Consider the following 21,019-nt stretch of genomic DNA (forward strand, 5'->3'; position numbering starts at 1 on the left):
ATTCAGCAGCTCCCTTCAATGCATCAGGCCTTAGCAGCCTTGAATTAAAACTCTGCTCCACTTGTGCAAACCCAATGGAGCTCAGTACTGATATCACCACTTATCATCCAAAGGAGTCCGACTGTCCTGTGAAGCAAGGTGTAATGAGCATTCCTGCTGCCAGCTCTTTTAGAATATAGCCTGTAAATAGCCTGTGTATCTATATCTATATATATACCTACATATTATACATATAATATATAGGATGGGATTTTCAAAGGAGCCTCAGGGAGTTAATCAACCAGATCCCATTGCAAACCAAAGGGAATTAGGTACTTAACTCCCTTAGATTCCTAAGAAAATCCTAGCCATATTTACAATATATAAATCCTGCTATGCTGAAAACTTCCTGAGGCAGATATATTGCCTCTCAGAGTGAAGGGGTTGTGCAGTTGTTGATAAACCCTTTCAAGTTCTGCAACATTCATTTCCCACTGCATGGACCCACCTCCACTTCCTTGCCTCTCCCCACATGCTTCAGGGAGTCTACCGCTTTTGATGCTAGAATTAGAGTCCTTGCACTCCCTGAGCACAGGGACTGGGATTGTGCCTGGCCCCTACACTGGGCATATGTGGTGGTGACTTCTTGAACTCTGTTCTCTCTGACCCTGATGTCCTCTCAGGCACGTGTCCCATAACAGGCTGTTGGGAGTGTATTACATACAGATCTCAAATAGGAGTTTGAGGCTTTAAAATATTTTACCTCCCAAGACAAGTATTTTTAAAATGATTTGGTAAATGGTGTTAATTTCAACAACAGTTTTGATGAATAATCAGCCCAACAACGGTTTGAGTCAATGAAAAGATCTAATGCAAAAGTCAAATCAAAAGTAACCCCAAATTGTTTTTAGTTATTTAACGTTTATTAAAGACAAACATAATTGTTGATGGTACTAATTATTTTCACTCCCAGTTATTAAAAGAGAAGGCAACAAATATAAAAGATAGAGCATTTGAGGTTAAGTGCTTTATTATATTATCCACATGTAACATTGTATCAACTAGGGAAGAAAAAAAATCCCCAATAGTGCCTAAAAGGTACCAAAAAGATGTGTGTACTCTTTGTGTAGTCTTTTGTGTGACGGTGACAAATATTGCATTTTATGAGCAACTTCCTTGCTGTATCCTGACAAATTCAATGATAAATGTGGCCCTGATCCAGAATAGCACTCAAGCCTGTGCTTAACGTGAAGCGTGGGAGAAGCCATTGTGACTACTTACATGCTTTGCTAGATTGAAGCTCTAGTGCCCTCCATGTAAAAATCCAATTTTCAAAAATAAGGTAGTTAAAACTGGCCTTTACGGAAGTAATCTATTTTCAAAATATGTGATTTATTAAAATCAGGCTCATAATGAGAAACTAACTTTAATCTTACCTATGGAGAGACCAGCATCTTTCCATAATGTTTGAATATGTAATATTAAAGCATTGTCAGTTGTGGAGTTGTTTCCTGCAAATAATACAAACATGTTTACTAGGTTATGGTAGCTTGGGCTATAATGCTTAGCTGTCTGACTGTGTTAGATGTTACCCAGCTGTTCTTTTTAACTTGAATGTTAAAATCTAGATTATCTAGATATCTAGATATTATCTATCTATCTATTATCTAGATTACGTTGAGGTTAGGCTCAGGTGGTTGGCCTGAAACCTGAATAAGTGCAGAGGATTTACATATAAGATGAATATTATCTAACTTCAGAGTATTGTCACTTCAATTTGTGTTAGTCATCCAGCAGTTAGTGTTTATATTTTGTAACTACATGGATTTATCCCACTGTACACTGGTATCTGCTCCAAGAAAAAAAGATTATGAACAAGATGGTGGGGTCTAGCTGATTTGCCCGGAGCCCAGGTCAGGAGGTGGTATGCAAAAGTGGTACAGACCTCACCTTTACACTACCTGGTCCTGCCTCATCTCCATTTGGGATCAGACCCCTGGCCTAGATTTTGGATGCAGTTGCTTCTCTAATTTATGTTGACTGCAAATGGGCATAAGGGACCAAAACTACAGCTGAAAGTCAGTGAGGCCCTTTTTATCTTCTTCTTTTGCAGCAGGGAGGGAATATGGCATTATCAGACCCTCTGTGCCACTGAAGCTTAAAATGGGATGATCTTCCCTCAGCCAGTATTAGACTACCTTACGGGCCCTAATGCACCTGTGGTGAAATCAGTGCAAAGTAGTTACACTGAGTTGTAGGGTCTAGCATGTTGTGAAATGGAGAGTTTTGAATGAAACTTAGCACAGACAGAATAAAAACGCATTTGCATACATACATTGCATATGGTGAATAGGTACGTGGCAGTGACAGTAGGTTTTATTGTATGCTTCATATTAGGAATTTAGTTAGGATTAGGTTGATTAGATTGATCGGGAATAAACTGTGGAACAAATTGACTCCTCACTAAGCACACTGGCAATCTGCAGAGAAGTTGTGATGACTATGGCAGCATGAACTTTTGTGTGCATTACCTCCTCACTGCAATGGTGCTGGAACAATTTTTATAGTGGGGGTGCTGAAGGCGGAAGCCATGTATTTGGGTGGTTGTTACTACTTCAAGGCAGGGAGTATGACTGCTCCTCTGGTTCCAGCACCTATGCCTCACTATGGAACCCCTTAAAGGGTTTCTGAGGGCAGGTGCCTGCTGTGGAATCCTGGGCCACGTAGCTGGAGTTTCAGCCATAGGCCTAGTAGCGCTGCTGTGTGATCTAAAATCTTAGCAATTTCTGACTTTGCATTATTTTAGCAGGTCAAGGGTTGGGCTCATGGTAGAGGTATGGTGTGGTCTTCACCATACCAACCCACACCTTCATAAAGGCCGCCCAGGAGCAACTTTGCATCTGGTTCCCAGTGAGAAAAGAGAACTAGGGTTTGGCCATAGGATCCTCTCTGTCCAAAGCAGAGAGGGCTAACCAGATTTCTGGGAGCTGCCAGCAGGGAGCCTTGGGCCTCTGATGAATCTCCCACAATATGTGGATGTTCTTGACTTTCAGGGAAGGGTGAGAATGGTTCTCTTTTCATCCGTGGAAGAATGAAAAGGAAAGAGATTTTTTCCCTTCCTCTCTCTGTCACTAATTTGCATATAATTTGCACCGTCCCTTCCTTTTTATAAGAGAGAGTGAGGAGAAGAATGATTTCAAACAGGAAAATAAGGAAATAGAACAATATTGGAAAAAATCATCTTTATTGTTATTTGGACACAAATGTTGTATATAACATTATGCACCTTTTTTCTCTATTATATTTCAAATTCTTACTGGTTTCCCATTTGCTTACGTTGTAGTTTTTATGTATAACAAAATACTGCTTGTTTTTAAATGAGGCAAAAAAGTGAGAGGAAACTTGCCACCAAAAGAGTATCTGGGCTCATGATAGGGGAGTGGGGCGGGGGAAGGTGGAAAGAGAAAGATAGCAGATTAAAACAGCTCCTTCAGTATGTGAGCTCTAGTCTAACTTGTCACATGTATGTCTGGATGACTGTATGGGTCTCTTTTTATACAAATATACATATTTGGCAAGATCTTCAGCTGGTGTAAATAGATGTAGCTCAGCTGACTTCACTGGAGCTACATTGATGTATATCAGATAAGGATCTGTCCCATTACACACACATTATTATGTGTGTGAATAATATTCATACCTATTTCTGAAGATAGCAGACCAGATTGTCCCCTGGATTCGGGTTGCTGTGTGTCGCTCATGCAAAGTGACTTTCAAGTCAATGTACCCTGCCATGGGAAGGAGCACCTTAGCACAGGGGGAACCTGGGGTGTAGAACCAGCACAATGGTTTGGACTCAGTTTCCCACTCTGTGGTCGGCGTTGGTGTGTAAAGACAGGATCAGATCTTTATCCATTATGCCAGAAGACAGGTCCAGCACATAGACAGCCTAGGATCAGGGGAATACAAAGGTGTTTTAACTTCCCTTTTGCACCCCATTCATCCCCAAACTACACTGAGTGCGCCTTTTGCCACACCCAAGGATTTAGCCCACTATAATATTCACTACTTTTAATTTTCAACCTGATATTAGACCAGCAAGCATTCATTATTTCATGAGAAATCATTTTATCATTTTAGTTTCATTATGACTGAAGAGCTGTGATTTTTAAATTAGCTGACTTTTCGGAGAATGTTGAGCTGAAATATTATACAGAATGTACAAATTAAGAAGTAGGCTTTTATAGATTTCCTCTCTTTAAAAAAGTAAATATAAAGGGTACAGCTTCATTTTGATTCCAGAGACCAGTTCTGAGTAATAAAAATCAGACAGCTTTCTAGCCAACCACAGCTGATGTCATCATATATTCCCTCCACAGAAACACCCTAATAATAATTGTCATGCAAAAGCCAGAAGTCCAAATTAGTTGAGTTTGATTTAATTCAACTATTATTTATTATTGCCTATAAGGCAAATGTGCGGTAGTATGATGAAGCTGTCAGAATATGTGTATGTCTCCATATGTGCGTGGGAGACAATTTCTCTTCCAGTGAAGAAAGCAGTTATATTCGTATTTTCTTTAATTCTTGATATGGGATCATACACTTGAGATAGCTTAAAAACAACTCAGTGTTAATCTCTCCATATCTGTCTCTAGTTTCATTATTTCTTCAAGTACCAAAGGAGGATCTATTTATCTAAGTGTTAAATCTAGTTCTGATTTAGTCACAACATTAACATGGACTTTCGTGTTACATTTCTGAACCCCGTGGAAATCATCAGTTTCTGTAATTAAAAAATAACTTTATCTGTTAATTATTTAGCCTTTTCATTGCCTCTTGAGTATGGCATGTTATAGTGTGCTTTATTGTAACCGTTACACACATTTTGAAAAAAGGAACCACCTTTCCATCCGAAAGAACCCTGACTTTACATAATGTGATTTGTAGCCACACATATTACTGACTAGTAATGTTCCAGGGCACTAAAAGATAATATCCAGCACCCAGAGGAGGTATATGCTTGAAAATCCCAGATCTACACTGTACAGAGTAACATAAATGAAAGATTATTTGGCGAAGATGTGGAGACTTTAAAAAAACAACCTCTGCCCCCCCTCTTCCCCTCCATTCCAGTTGTTGGCAAAATAGAAACAAATTTACAGATCTGAATGCTATTGAAGATGGTGGAGGGGTAAAATTTTTTGCTTCATTTAGTAATTTTAACAGTATTGCTTTTAGCTGCTAGAGGAGTAGAAGTAGATGACTATTAGGTTTCTGACAAAGCAATTATGGCCTAGACACATATGCTGGGAGCTGACCTGACATTTGCCTCTGGATAGTTGTCATAGCAGCAGCCTGAATAGAGCAGCTTGATACAAATGCATGCTGCAGAGTGGATGTAAGTTCTGCACTAATGCAATACATCTGAATGTTAATAAAAGTGCACACATACTGCCACTTAGCTGAAGCCACTGCTATTGTGTTTCATTCCATTTGTCTAATTCCTAAATGTTCACTTTTAAATCAATTCAGGTTTGCAAGTTTATGTTAATGATCTACCTTCAGCCAATTTGTGGCTCCTTCTCTCTAGGTGACTCCGTGGTAACAAGGGGGTGGATGCTCAGGGAAGACTTTTCAAGTACAGTTTTGTTAACAAAAGAGATGACCAGCTGCTACAAACCAGGAGCAGCCAATATCGCCGTTAAGAAAGGAAAGAAATTATCTGTGGACAAATTATAGATAATTGCAAACGGTTTTGGAAGAAACTAATTTATATGGCAATGAGGGAGTGGACCATTCTAGGGCCATTGTATCAGGTTTTCAGCACGGAGAAGGAATTAAGGCCTCTAATCCTTTGTACTTGAGGACTGAGAGTTAGAATCTCAACTCTGTCTTTAATGCATGGGTTCTAAATTTTGACAGTGAGCAGTTATCTCCTGGATTACTGTTCAGACAATAGGAAAAGAGGATGGAGGATATATAATTTTGTGTGTGTGTGTGTGTGGTGTTTACTTTCCAGATAAATGTACACTGCAGCTCCTGAGAGGAAGGAAGAAACAAATTGCAGGGTTCCTACATGCCTCTTTTTATTCTGTTGTTTATATTCTTCATTTCTGTATCAAGTGCAGACTTGGGCAACATTTATACAGAAAAAGCAAGCATGCAAAAATACCTCCCAACAAAAGGCTAGATTGTGTCTTTAAGGCAATGCTTATAGTAAAGGATGGTAGGAGGCTACACTCCCCCAGTGGGAGCATGGAACATGTTCCGCCTCAGGAACTAACAATACCTACCAGAGCTCCTCAGCATGCACGAGAACATCAGCCCATTACAGGGTGCAGCTTTTCTCCACTTCCTCTGTGTAGGCTGGTGTGGAAGGAATAAGGCCTTGCCTCCTCCTGGCCCCCTTTGGAGCACCAAGTGTCCCTGGAAGAGCAAAGAGAAATCACACTGCAATTGTGCCTAGCCTGTGCATGACAGCATTGCAAGGAATAGAGGTAAGACTCCTTGAGCCATCACTCCACTGTGCATCTGCATGAGGAACTAGCAGAATCAGGCTCAAAATGTTTGCATTTGAGAATGGGAGGTTTCTTGAGTCTTTTAGACTATAAAAGAGCAATTAGAAAAATCCTTTCTATTTGAGGCAATCAAAAGCAGCCTGTTAAAAGCAAAAATGCTAACACAAATGTAATAGGCCAGAGGTTTCAAACTTTAGTCGATGCATGTCAGTAGAGAATACTGGAGAATACTTTGCACCTCAGAAAAATCAGAATACCTGAGGTTAATGCAGCTAAGTACTGTACTTAGTTGTTTGAATAGGGATTCAGGTATCTAATTTCAGGTATACAAATTGGACAGTTTTGACCACAGATTAATAAACCATCTCTGAGAATAATTTGGCATCCTCACATAAATAGACACACGTGTGCATGCACACAAGTTTTTGGTTTAGGCCTTTTTCCTCTCCCTCCACATCCCCACCCAATGATTATTTCTCTTCTGAGTTGAACTACAGTTTCCTTTTGTGCTTCCAAATTATACATTCTAACCACTGAGGCACAAAATGTTATGCAGGCACAATTTAGCTGGGTATGGATTATTGTCAAGAGATCAAATTATGTACAAGCACTGAGAAATTTAGCTTCCTACCCACAATGCAATAGCCATATTGTCAAGAGAAGGAATATAAGCAGCATTGTAATTTAAATCCCACTACCTTTCAAGTTAATGGCAAAACTCCTCGTGATTTCACTGGTTCAGGATTGGGTTCTTTGTTATTAATAGATGCATTTAGAATGGAATGTTAGTTATTGCAGACAAAAATATTCCCCATCCCAAAAGGTATTAAATTTGATACATATATTTGACAGGAATAATGCACCAATCGTGCAGTAGCAAATAATTTCATGCCTTGGACACACAGTGAGGTGAACACCTAATTTTTTATTTAAACATAGCATTTAGTAAATTAGAAAGAGTATGGATTCATTTTTTCCATTTCTCTTTAGGGTTATCCAGAAGGGTCCACATGCAGCAGAATCTGGGCATGTACAGCTGAAATAGATGCTGCTTGTTTCAGTGTAGCACTAAAGATCCAGAGGTGTAATAAAATATTTGAAGTGGGTTAAAATAATACCAAAACGTATCTGAAGCCTTTGGAGCTGAAGGATGAAGGCTGGACAGGCAGGTGAAAGTGGCTTAGGAAATATCTATATAGCAGCTCCAGGTGTTCTTCTCTACCCCTCTTTGGAGCCGGGGTGGTCTGAGTAGGCGGCAGCATTAATCTTCTCCTCTAAGCCTGTGTAAGGATCCTGGATCCTTCTTTCACCACCATACAGTTAAGAAGGAAGCATGGATCTCTGCTACCCAGAACCAAAAATGGAGATAGCAGAGGTGGGCATTTTCTCCTCCCTCCCGCACACTGCAGACCGGAGCGTGGAGACATGTCTTCCCCCATCCTTTCATGTGGATATACCAAATGAAATGTGATCTATTTTTAAACCAGTCCCGACTAGCGTCTAAGAGCCTATTCATCTGCTATTTTCTGCTTATGGTCACCTATAGGTATTGCAGTGAGAGTCCAGCTGCCCTGTAGCACAGAGGGGAAGTTATGTTTTTGAGAGTGCAGACTTGTCTACATACAAACTTGCACCAGTTTAGTTAAATTGATTTAGTTAAACCAGTATAAAAACTCCTGTGTGAACAAGGTTTATTTCAGTTTAGCTGAAACCTGTCTCTAATCAACTGAAGTTAACCTGAAATAAACCACGCACAAACCAAAATAAGTCTCCAGATGGGGTTTAACTAGATCTCTTAAAATTCACATCTAGTTAGATGTGTGCAACACTCCATGTATCAACAAGTTGTTTATGTGCAGCAGCAGGGGAGATATTTATATAATCCAAACATTGGCCAGACATCCCCAAACTAAGACTATTTTGCAAAGTAAAAATAATGAACCAAATACACTTCCCCAGAACAGCACCAGCTGCTAGATGCCAGGCATGGAGCAAGGCAGCCAAGCATGCTGCAGCCTGCAGCCCAGGCAACATGCCAAAAGAATCCTCCTCTAGAATAAGGAAATTTGGGGTACTGATCTTTAATGCAGTGCACAAAGCCACTGCTTGTGACTTGTGATATTTCTTATCAGCCTTCTTCTTTATTGACTCCTTTAATTAAACAAATCAGAACCTACACTTTCCTACGGCCAGTAAAAGGTTGCTATTTTGTTTTTCTTGTTTATACATTCTAGTTTGAAAACTCACTGACTCTCCATAAGGGAATGAGAGGGTCATATCCCAAGAGCATCTACTGACTCTTGTTTTAAAATGTAAAAATCTTACGTTATCAAAAGTAATGATTTGGGGGCTTGGCTCACATACTGCACAGTAGCAGGTCAAGGTAAAATTCATAATAGGAGAAATTTCCTTTTTCGAAGGGCCATATTTCTCTCTTCCAGTAAATGTGGGGTTTTTTTTTAAAGTGTTCAGAATGTATTTGCTGCTAAGATTTTTTTCTTTAACTACAAAAGTCAGGTTATACCGGAGGCAGTGTATGAAAGCAGATAGCACGCATCAAATGCATGCAAGAAATTTTAGTTTTCACAGATTTACAGTTCAAATTTTACAAGGCAGACTTGAAATAGAGTAACTACATATCAAACAGCCATAATGAAATAAAAGAGAAAACACTTTAGTATCTATGATTCACTATGTTCATACAAATAATTTTAAAACATTAGCTATTAAAAGCTTTCCAGCTGGCTTCTCACTCTGCAGAAAATTTTGTCTTGTTTAACTTTATAGCAGAATAATTTGAAATTGCTAAATGCAAACAGTACATGTGCACACTATATAAGTAGCAAACCTTCCCTTAAATATTCTTTCATTTAGTCTTTATAACTTGTAAATCCATACAATAAATACCTGAGCCTGTGTTTGAAGACAGGCAGTAGGCATCGAATGCATCCCAAAAAGTGCTTGCTCACTTTTTATTTTCTTCTGGTCAGGAGAAGTAGGTTTGTAAAGACAGCTATCAGTCACTTGGTACCAGAATTCACCCATTAAGGAGAACATTTACATAAACTTTTCACAAACTCCTACAAGTTTTATTTTTTTCTCAAGAACTGTAACATATATACATTTTACTTTAGTGGTAACAAATAACCAGCATCAGTCTCACTCTTCATGTCAAGGTTGTCATCTTCTGGTTCTAAATAAAGAAGAATTTCATTTAGAATCTGATTTTAATAGTGTAATCTGCATATTCCAAAATATGTAACATGAAGGTTGGAAACAGTGTCCAGTTATAAGAAAGCAGCAGGCACAATACAACAGGATAAAGCTCGAGCTGATACAACATGTAACGTTACCCCACAGGTTTTCAACAAATGTCTTTTGTTTATTTAATTCTCCAAGCCCTAGATCTAGTAGGCGTAGCGCAAGCTGTTTCGTGTCAAGAAAAAGTGCTATCAGTAGTGGGAATTCTATGAATTGCAATTCTCTCAGTGAAGAGACCTGCAATAAGAGGTTTAACTGTGGTAACCCTGATAATATTGCAATTATAAAATCTGCAAAACTAGCACAAGCAGTGCTCTAAGAGTCCCACACACTTCCCTAAAACATCCCTAAATAATCTGATTGATACATTTAATATTTCTCGTTTTTGGCACTGCTACTGCCATTGTATCATTGACTTCAGTAGAGCGATCCTGATCTACAGCAGCTGAAAATCTAACCCATCACATTCACTGCAAAATGTAGATATATTAGATTAAAAATAGGTTGATGGTGTAACTATTATTGCTAGGATGAGACATCTTCATTTTAATCAAACACCAGTATTTCATTCTGTGTTCTTCTAATGTATATGTACCATGCTCAAAGAGCTAAGTGCTACAGAGCAAAATTTCTGCTGAATGAGAACAATAGACTACGAAAGGAGGAATTCCTCCTGCTTTGCATCACAGTTCATCAGTAAATACTATGTCATTGTCATCAGACATCAGTATCAGTGGTTCATTGATTCATCCAACTCATCACCTGAAGGCAGAACTGCTCACGGGTGGAGAAAAGATGACATAGTTTCCATGGGTTTCAGTTTGATTTTGTTTTGAAGAAAGGTCAGATATTTAAAGACTCATCCATTTGCACTGCCCATGAATTGGAAAGTTGCAAAAAATGATAGTCATCCTTGTTCTGCAAGCACTTGTCCATTGCAAACGATATTGGCTTCCAAAGGCCCTTAGAGGATGCACCAAACCACACAGTTCTCTCCTAAGCAGAACCCTTACTTCTTCGCCACAAATACTTCATCTGGAGTTTGTTTATTCTCAGATTTTCATTTACTTTTATTTTAATAAGAGATGTCCTAGAAGCTGGAGTTCTTTATCCAGTGCCTCATTTTTATCATATGCGTCATTCAATGACTATACTATTAGCCTGGTGGTCTACGGGTAACATAACACTGCTCCCATATTCCCTTTCTTCCAATCCACCTGGACTCTGAGCCCTGTGGAGGCACCACAGGAGAAGGAGTATTTCACATCCTCCTCCAAACTGCTCACCTCTGGCAGGCTGGAAGAGTAAGTGCACGTCTCCGGAGAAAAATGCATCTAGCCTTCCTTTGCACAGGGAACGTTGGTCACAATGTGAAGTTAAAATGGCAAAAATATATGAAGATCCCGAAAGGAAACTTCTACCAAACCAAGGGCTAAATCTTGGCTTTAGTATGAGCCCTGAGCAAGGCCCCATGCATTGTTGCATTGCCTCTGGATCTGCCCAAGAAGGTGACTGACTCAGTCACAGCCTGCCTCCGTATCTCCTCACTGCTCTTAGCAGGAAGTTTCCTGCACGAGGCCTATGCCCAGAGCAGCATACCTTCCCGACATACCAGCTATACTAACTAGTCCACTGGGGGTGGAGCCAAGGCTCCACTTGCTGCCTGCTGCATTCTGCCCATCTACGCAGCAAGGGCATAGCAGCTGTGGAGATTACTCTCCTCCCAGCACTGCAACCTTTCAGCTGCTGTCTTCGTTTGAATGCCTGAGTTTCTTCACAATGAATATTGAAGCAATGACCGTAATAGGTACATTACTAAAGGGCTGTGCCCATTTTAATTACTCCACAAAAATTCTCTGAGTTCATTCCAAACCAGATGGAATTCCACCTTCTATTTGATTGAAGATATTCTTAATCAGAAAATAGCAGTCTTTGGACACAGCATTTAAAATTTCATGGGGGAGGCATTGTTTTTCATTCAGCTCAATGTGCCATGCTGGAACACCTGCTGGAAACCATTTGCAATTGCTGCCAAAGACATCAGCGCTGAAACTCTTAATTAGTTCAGTTATCCACTTCGTCCACATGTTCAAAACTTTAAAGCAAGCACAGACCTCCGCCATGTCCCTGCATATAGTCTCCCTTTTTTTTTTTTTTTTTTTTTTTTTTTTTTTTTTTGCATAATACAAAACCCCCAAAACAATTTGGCAAGGCTGGTAGTCTCAGATCAATACTAAAATAGCAGGGGCTGCAGCATTAAGTGGATTAAGTTGCAGACCACCTGCCCCATTGTACCTGGTTCAAGCATCTGTCATTAGTCTTTCCCTTTGTGAGCACTAAATTCAGCCATACATTTTAAATTGAAAGACTTTTTTACATCTCTTTGTCCACTGGTGGAAAAAGATCGAGGCATGGGCAAAGCATATATACTAACCCACTTTCGAGATCCTCACTAAAGAATGGCTGACTTCTCCCAGACAGTATAGATACAGATAGAGACTTGTCATTTTTTATTTGTCGAGGTAGATGCTCTGCTCTTTAAAACAAGAACATTTCTCCTTCTCCAGTAACTTAGTCCGGGAGTTGTCCACACACTGACCTCTGGGGTTGATTTCTGAAACTGAAATGTCAAAAGCAGAAAGCGTTTGTTACTCTCCAGCTATCAGAATGGATAATGAACTTTGCTAAAACTGCTGTTGGCATGAAAGATGTCCCTTTGCTGTGCTGCTGTTCTACCACAAGCATTTCATCAACACTTGCTGCTCTGATCATTTTGATTTGATAACCAGCACCTCTTCTGAAAAGATTTTCCATTCGGCAGGTGAAGTAGCAGTGACCAAAGAATTAAACATTTCAGTCTATGGATGTCGTTCTATCAGAAATGCAGACACGTAAGATCCATTTCCCCCTCTTCTCCACATGGCACATTTTTATTTTGATCTTTTGCATTGCAATCCTGTACTTTCATGTCTTGTCAAATGTTGGCATCTATAGCCTTTGATGGTGGATGGTGATGTTGGCAGTTCATTTTAGTATTTATAGCCTTAATGCAGAAGGAATCTACTGCTCTTCTAAACAGAAACTGGTGCAAGTGTTATACAAATAAAATAAAAACCAGCAGGATCTTATTAAAGGGGAAAAGGCAAAATACCACATTTATTGTGAATACAGAAAGAATCATAGTAAGCAGTTAGTTATAGCTATAACATTCCATTCAATCTCATATTTATTCACACATTCATTCCCACACACACACACACAGGTTCTGCAAGGTTGTTATCATAGTTACCAACCTTAGAGTTGCTCATGCCAAGCCACTGGCCAGGTGGCCTGGACATGAGGAGGGAGCAGGGCCTTGTCGGATGCTCATCTGGTGCTCCTGGAAGTTGGACCCCAAAGTTCTCACTTTCTAGAGTCCATTTTCTAGGAATTTCTTCCTATGCCAGTCTATGGGAATTGCTTCATCATGCTGTTGCTGAATCAATCAGCAGATGGCACATTCCTGACAGCTCCGTGCTGCCAGATGTTATCTTGTTCTTTGGTTCTCCCATTCTTGAGGCTGTTAGGTGGATTCCAGTCTGCCTTCCGGGGGTCCTCTGGTTATTTCCACTTGACGCCTTCTTCAGCCTGGACACTGGATTCTTAGGCTGGTACCTCCCTGATCATTCAGTTATTATCCACACCAAGCATCCATCCACATACATCCTCTATCTCTATTTTAATCACAATTGTTAATAAAGCAAGATGAATACAACAAAAGGGCAGGGAGTCTCGGGTGCTGTTTCTGTTGTTACAGAGTATGGCTTTGAGTCTTTCTCTGTGTGAGTAGTTGTTGTTTACAAAGAATTGCTTTGAGAACAGACTGTCTTAGAATGTACTAACACAATTAGCAGCTTGCAAGTTTCACACATAGAGGGAGAGAAACAGTACCAAAAACCAAGAGACCTCTTAATTAGTAATACCCTGGAATTTCAACTATGGGGAATCAAACTCATTTGTGATTTTAATACAGAACTTCTTTAATATGATCCAGCATAATCCCCGTTTTGACACTAAGATTTATAATCGTCAGTGTCACTTTCTATGTAGCCTATTCAAGAGAAGGTACTGTGAGGCAATTTGAATTTGTGATTCCAATTCATCCCACATACATGTTCCTAGTTTCAGAGTAGCAGCCGTGTTAGTCTGTATTCGCAAAAAGAAAAGGAGTACTTGTGGCACCTTAGAGACTAACAAATTTATTAGAGCATAAGCTTTCGTGAGCTACAGCTCACTTCATCGGATGCATTTGGTGGAAAAAACAGAGGGGAGATTGATATACACACACAGAGAACATGAAACAATGGGTTTATCATACACACTGTAAGGAGAGTGATCACTTAAGATAAGCCATCACCAGCAGCAGAGGGGGGAAAGGAGGAAAACCTTTCATGGTGACAAACAAAGTAGGCTATTTCCAGCAGTTAACAAGAATATCTGACAGGTTTCAGAGTAGCAGCCGTGTTAGTCTGTATTCGCAAAAAGAAGAGGAGTACTTGTGGCACCTTAGAGACTAACAAATTTATTTATTATTTTTTTATTATTTTTTATTATTATTATTATTATTTATTTATTTATTCACGTAGCTTTCGTGAGCTACGAAAGCTTATGCTCTAATAAATTTGTTAGTCTCTAAGGTGCCACAAGTACTCCTTTTCTTTTTAAGAATATCTGAGGAACAGTGGGGGGTGGGGTGGGGTGGGGGGGAGAAATAACATGGGGAAATAGTTTTACTTTGTGTAATGACTCATCCATTCCCAGTCTCTATTCAAGCCTAAGTTAATTAATTAATGTTCCTAGTGTGTCTCTTTACTACAAGGTTCTGGGGCAACAGGCAAGGTGAGGCACACCACTTTTGAGGAGTCCATTCGGTACAACCTCTAGTGTCCAATAGCTTCCCTCCCTCCCCAGCCCACTGGCTTGAGGTCCAGGGTAGCCAGAAGGATCCCATGTGTAATATGGGGAGTGGGCTAACCTTCAATACCTTTGCCTCCAGGGACTGTTGGTGTGCAATTTTGACAACAATTTCTCCCATTAACAAGTCTGGTTTTACAATACTGGAAACGTATTGCATCCATTCATATTGATAAGTGTCAAACAATGATCTTTCTTTGTTTTATCAAATGCATCAAACACTTAATATTTTCCAATATGACCCAGAACATTTCGTGTTTCAAAGTAGCTAGGGCAAGAATCTGCATTTCAATGCATCCCATAGCTATGGCTGTGTAGTTTCCTATTTCTAAATTTTTTCTTATGCAGAAGCCATGTGGTAGTATTAAGCCATTGCCAAAGATTCCATTGGGCTTTTAGGTTACCCAGACCAATCTGGACCAAGTCTACATTGGAATGTACTTGTTTTTGTATCAGGCTGTCCTGTAGCTGGGACAGAGAGCTTAATTTATTTTTAATTACCTGCGGGTCTTTAGTATTTTTTTTTAAACACACAACAGTGCTAGCAACAAGACAAAACATAGAACACAAAACACAATTTCTATTGTGACAGTAAATTCATGGTATTGGGTTGCTCTTCAGCTGGCATCAGCTTTTCCTTATTTTCTGAAAGACAAAAAGAATATATTTCTACCCCTTTTGGGGTGGCAGATTATTGCTTAAAATATTTCTTTTACAAATACCCTTGCTGATTGCAGGCAAAACAGAGGAATTACCCCCACATTTTCCTGTTTTTGTTCTATAGGCAGGCCAGGTTCCAATGGCTTGTCTTTTAAGGGTTATGGGGAAATTATCCCACTGTTTAGTCATTAAATCCATGACGTGGGATACCTCAGTTTTCCTTCTTATACAGTAGACCAAGTTTATAACGTTTTTCCTGCTGTGTTAAGTTTTAAGTTTATTTACAGGTAATAGCTGAGAAGCATCATTACCATATGACCTTAAAGGATTTTTCCAAAAATCATACACACTATACATTGTTACAGGGCTATTTATTATCATTAAATTTATTAAAATTATCTTGTTATACCATGCCTTTTATTCAGACAATTTGTTTGCTGACCAGGTATGTCCTTTATCTGCAGCTCCTTTGTGCTGCTAGTTCTTTCCTTCCTTTATCATTTAGATAATTTGCATTTTCACAGATGCTTCCTGCTTTTGGATTTAAAGCCATCAGCAGCTCAGAGACTGTATCTTAAAAGTTTCAGAGTAGCAGCCGTGTTAGTCTGTATTCGCAAAAAGAAAAGGAGTACTTGTGGCACCTTAGAGACTAACAAATTTATTAGAGCATAAGCTTTCGTGAGCTACAGCTCATCCGATGAAGTGAGCTGTAGCTCACGAAAGCTTATGCTCTAATAAATTTGTTAGTCTCTAAGGTGCCACAAGTACTCCTTTTCTTTTTGTATCTTAAAAGGGACACAATCAACTTTCACCAGAGTTTTGATCACTTTTTTAAACTTCTGCTTCCAAAACACACAGCAATCTAAAAAAGAAAACCCAACCTATTGTGGCTCCCTTTGGAGCTCTAATAGCATTTATTTAAGTAGCATGGTGTGTTTGCATTTCTTTTGCCTCTTCTACAATATACCTTGCACATGTTCTGGGGCAAATGCACATTCCTTCCATAGTTTAACTTCTATAACATTATCCATATCAATTTTTACATAAGGTGTAACTATTTCTTTTTTTTTTTTTGCTTACAGAGTTTTCATGTACCTTTATCAAAGTGACAGTCTAATTACTCAGAGCCATTTTAAGACTCATTGTTTCTAACATTGCTTCTTTTTGTTTTGTGCACCTCACCCCTGCTGTTGCTTCAGAGGGGCACTGTCTTTTTTAATTTCTTATTATTTATTTATTTACTACAGCTCTCATCTGCTATTTTGTTACAAAAACAAACAAACAAAAACCAACCAACCAAACTAAAAGAATCCAGAATTTTTTTTCTATTCTCCTGATTTTGACTGCCCTGCTGCAGCCACAACTTAAAAACATTTTACATTTTATAAAGCATTGAGTTACCTTTTAAGGGTTAAATGCCAAATCCCAAAGCCAAACACTAATTACCTGTGTCTAGCAAAAAGGTCTGTCAGTTTTGCGACTTTGAATTAAAGAGTCAAATGGATTTTTATTGTCATTATTTAAAACAAAAACAAAACCAATTGGTCCTTAGAACTTTACATATTTACACACACAGAGATAGATACATACACATTTTCTTTTCCTTAACATCCCTTCCACACTGCTCTGTTTTTTACATCTTATTTCCCTCTATACATTTGAGGCAGTTAAGTTCCAGTAGACCCTCTTATGTTCTTTTAGCAAATTTGACTAAATTGTCCATAGTCAAATGATTTTAATCAGATAGTTTATTTTTGCTTGGCTAATTTTCAGACATTCCTTTGGAAAAGGGCCCATTTTTCCTTCAGAATGGCTGCAAAGAAACCAAGAATGCTTTTTCTCTAACACTTTTCCTTTTTAACATTTTCACAAAGTTTAGCTGCTTAATTCCCTCCAGCCTCTGCAGAGTTAACTTTTTCACTCTCTTTTCTCTTTGTAATTATGCCTGGGGGTGCAGTACATAGGACCTTCTCCCCCTTCACCTGCTGTAATGGCTACTACCTGTTTAGAGGCAAAGCCCAATTTTTGTCTCAGACTCTTAAGTAGTGATTCACAACAACTAAGATTTGCAGGTGCTCTGCCCTGCTTCAAGGTTAATTTCTTTACCATACCTTGGAGCACATGATTCTCTCTTTCAATTTCCTCAGAAACTTTAGCTTGGTCTGCCAGGAATCTTTCTCTCTTTTTGCATTCCTGGAGTGCCTCTTTCACTATTTTCAGCTGACTTTGGGTATTTGTAGCCAGCACCTTCCAGTTGTCTGCTCCCTTTTCCATTTGTGCCTTTTCCTCTTTACATGAAGACAAGCGGAGGTAAGAATCTTTACATGCCTCCCACAACAACCAAATTGCTGCTGCATCTCTTTTGGCAGCACTAGAAGGTTTGTATCTGAGGATATACTGAGCCAATCTATCCTCTAGGTCCGAAATAGTGTAGACATCAGCTAGGGCTTGTTTAGTCCAAGGACTGTGCCCAAATTTTTGAAGGATTTGTTTAAAAGGTGTAATTTCTTTAACAAAAGGTGAGGTTGGAGTTCCTTCTGACTCCATTCCTCCCTCTGGTACTAGCTTACCCTGTTTTCTTTTAAACATCTTAACATGGATATTTCAATCTCTTTGTCACTCTTGGTATTACTTATCAAGTGACACAGCCTAGATTCTGAAATAAAAGCTTATCAAATTTCCTCATCACACCTGGCACAGGTCAGCAAGTGACACAGCCTAGATCCTGTTGCCGGTAGAGCCAGCACCGCCTCTCAGAATGCCCCGCCAACTCCAACCGTCGGAGGAGTCAGAGCCACGCCTCAGACCACCCAACGAGCTCCAGCAGCCAGAGGAGCCAGTGCTAAGCCTCAGACCACCCTGCAAGCTCCAGCCACCGGAGGAGCCAGCACCATGCCCCAGATCGCCCTACAAACTCCAGACGTTACTGGAGGAACCAGCCCCGCAGCCACAGCAAAGCACCGGGCCTTCATCACCAGACAGCCCAGCATGGCCCCCGAGTCAATTCTGCAGGACACTGCCTACAGGAGATCTCCCGCTCCAGCAGCAACCGCCCAGACAGCAGCCACTCCTAGAAGGACCAGCGGTGTCCAGCAACCCCCGAGCCAGATCGCGTCTCTCCGACTGCTAGCAATGCCAGCATCCCGCCAGAGATCCCGCCCCAGCACCCAACCAATGGGAATCCTGAGCCACGAGCTAGACGGCAGGCCGACCATGCAGGCTTTGAGCCTGTACCAGACAAGGTCGAGGACCATGAGGGCCAGCAGCCGGTGGTGAGGGCTGCCACTCCATGGCAGACTGCCTGGACCAAGGAGCTGCAAGCGACAGCTTCCTTTGACGACTTCGACCTCCTCGTAGACAGGCTCACCCAAGAACTGTCTGCTGAAACCGCTCCCAGGAGAAGTTCGAACCAGGAGAATGCCCCGCCTGCCCACAGAACACCTGCTCCAAACCTCAACACCACCACCAGGGGAGCCAGAATAGAGACACCAGCTGCCGCTACAATCCAGCAACTAGCATAGCCTGGCCCTTAGGCCTTCTTGCTGCCCCTGATACCTCAGCGAACAATAGGACTTAGGTTTAGTAATCGTAGCTTAATCTGTACGCTTTCCCCTGCTACCTTCCCGGATGCCAGCAGGTACCCTGCTACCTTCTCGGAGGCAGCAGGTCTGGTTAACCTGTTTTTCCCTACTACCTTCTCGGAGGCCAGCAGGTCTGGTTAACCTAATAGAAATGCCTAGCTCAATAGAGCTGGCGGTGTGCACACCAATATTTACAATAACTGAGGTTTTTTTACCAGTATTCCCCTTTTCGCAATTCTCCACCAAAATGTTATACCAATAAAATAAAAACCAGCATGATCTTATTAAAGGGGAAAAGGCAAAATATCACATTTATTGTGAATACAGAAAGAATCATAGTAAGCAGTTAGTTATAGCTATAACATTCCATTCAATCTCATATTTATTCACACATTCATACACACACACACACACACACACACGTTTCAGAGTAGCAGCCGTGTTAGTCTGTATTCGCAAAAAGAAAAGGAGTACTTGTGGCACCTTAGAGACTAACAAATTTATTTGAGCATAAGCTTTCGTGAGCTACAGCTCACTTCATCGGATGCATTTGGTGGAAAATACAGAGGGGAGATTGATATATACACACACACACACACACACACACACACACAGACGTTCTGCAAGGTTGTTATCATAGTTACCAGCCTTAGAGTTGCTCATGCCAAGCAACTGGCCAGGTGGCCTGGACATGAGGAGGGAGCAGGGCCTTGTCAGATGCTCATCTGATGCTCCTGGAAGTTGGTTTGCAGAATCGGACCCCAAAGTTCTCACTTTCTAGAGTCCATTTTTCTAGGAATTTCTTCCTATGCCAGTCTATGGGAATTGCTTCATCATGCTGTTGCTGAATCAATCAGCAGATGGCACATTCCTGACGGCTCCGTGCTGCCAGATGTTATCTTGTTCTTTGGTTCTCCCATTCTTGAGGCTGTTAGGTGGATTCCAGTCTGCCTTCCGGGGGTCCTCTGGTTATTTCCACTTGACGCCTTCTTCAGCCGATGGACACTGGAGTCTTAGGCTGGCACCTCCCTGATCATTCATTATTATCCACACCAAGCATCCATCCACATACATCCTCTATCTCTATTTTAATCACAATTGTTAATAAAGCAAGATAAATACAACAAAAGGGCAGGGAGTCTCGGGTGCTGTTTCTGTTGTTACAGAGTATGGCTTTGAGTCTTTCTCTGTGTGAGTAGTTGTTGTTTACAAAGAATTGCTTTGAGAACAGACTCTGTCTTAGAATGTACTAACACAATTAGCAGCTTGCAAGTTTCACACATAGAGGGAGAGAAACAGTACCAAAAACCAAGAGACCTCTTAATTAGTAATACCCTGGAATTTCAACTATGGGGAATCAAACTCATTTGTGATTTTAATATAGAACTTCTTTAATATGATCCCAACACAAGCCATTCTGATCTTTGTTCTCTAGGCTGTATCTTGAAGACTCTGCTTATAAAATTGTTTGTTATTTTTGTCCCTAAAATATAAATAGCCCAAAGAGTTTCAAATACTGAATTCCAGAGAGGAATCCAAACTAAATATCTGGAGGTTTTTGGGATACACATCAAATACTGTAGTATTTGCAAAGGTATCTGTATGATGGTGATGAAGGCTGATCCTTACTTGGAAGAGAGTGGCCATTGTTCAGAGATGCAGATTCCTTTCCTTAAAGGCTGACTGTGCTACAAACCCAGTGAACATAGTTCCTGCCAAAGAGTGAGATGCTAGGGCTGAGAATTGTCTTACTACAGGCTAACAGAAGGATTCCATGTGTGTCATTCCCCCTCCCTCAATTGATGAGTTAAGGATACAACAATGAACTTGACTGTTTCTCAACATTTTTGTTGTTTGCAAATGTTTTGATAACTTTATCCTAATTGTTTTTCTCACCTTTACATAGCTCTGTCAGGACTGGAAGCACCAAAGCATCAGAACAAAAGCTGCAAGTGTAGTATATTCAACCTGAACATAATGGGGTCTCATAGAAATCTCATTAGAAAGCCTTATTCTTGTGAGATTTACAGTCCCATTTTGCAGACCAAAAAGATTTGGATAGTC

General features: G+C 40.2%; 1 protein-coding gene and 2 long non-coding RNA genes across 8 annotated transcripts in view; 2 read left to right on the forward strand and 1 right to left on the reverse strand.

The window, feature by feature from the left end:
* NOL4 (nucleolar protein 4) overlaps positions 1 to 21,019 on the forward strand; it is a 268,955-nt gene that overhangs the window by 223,492 nt on the left and 24,444 nt on the right. The window lies entirely within an intron of this gene.
* Positions 1,882 to 19,089, forward strand: LOC122458703. The gene is made up of 3 exons (XR_006278871.1): positions 1,882 to 1,892; positions 8,875 to 8,883; positions 18,967 to 19,089. It is a non-coding gene; the product is annotated as an uncharacterized LOC122458703 (long non-coding RNA).
* LOC122458701 lies at positions 18,985 to 19,181 on the reverse strand. Its single transcript, XR_006278869.1, has 2 exons — positions 19,069 to 19,181; positions 18,985 to 19,023 (listed from the first exon to the last, which is right to left on the reverse strand). It is a non-coding gene; the product is annotated as an uncharacterized LOC122458701 (long non-coding RNA).

This window comes from Dermochelys coriacea, chromosome 2, assembly GCF_009764565.3.
Source record: "Dermochelys coriacea isolate rDerCor1 chromosome 2, rDerCor1.pri.v4, whole genome shotgun sequence".
NCBI classification, from domain to species: Eukaryota; Metazoa; Chordata; order Testudines; family Dermochelyidae; genus Dermochelys; species Dermochelys coriacea.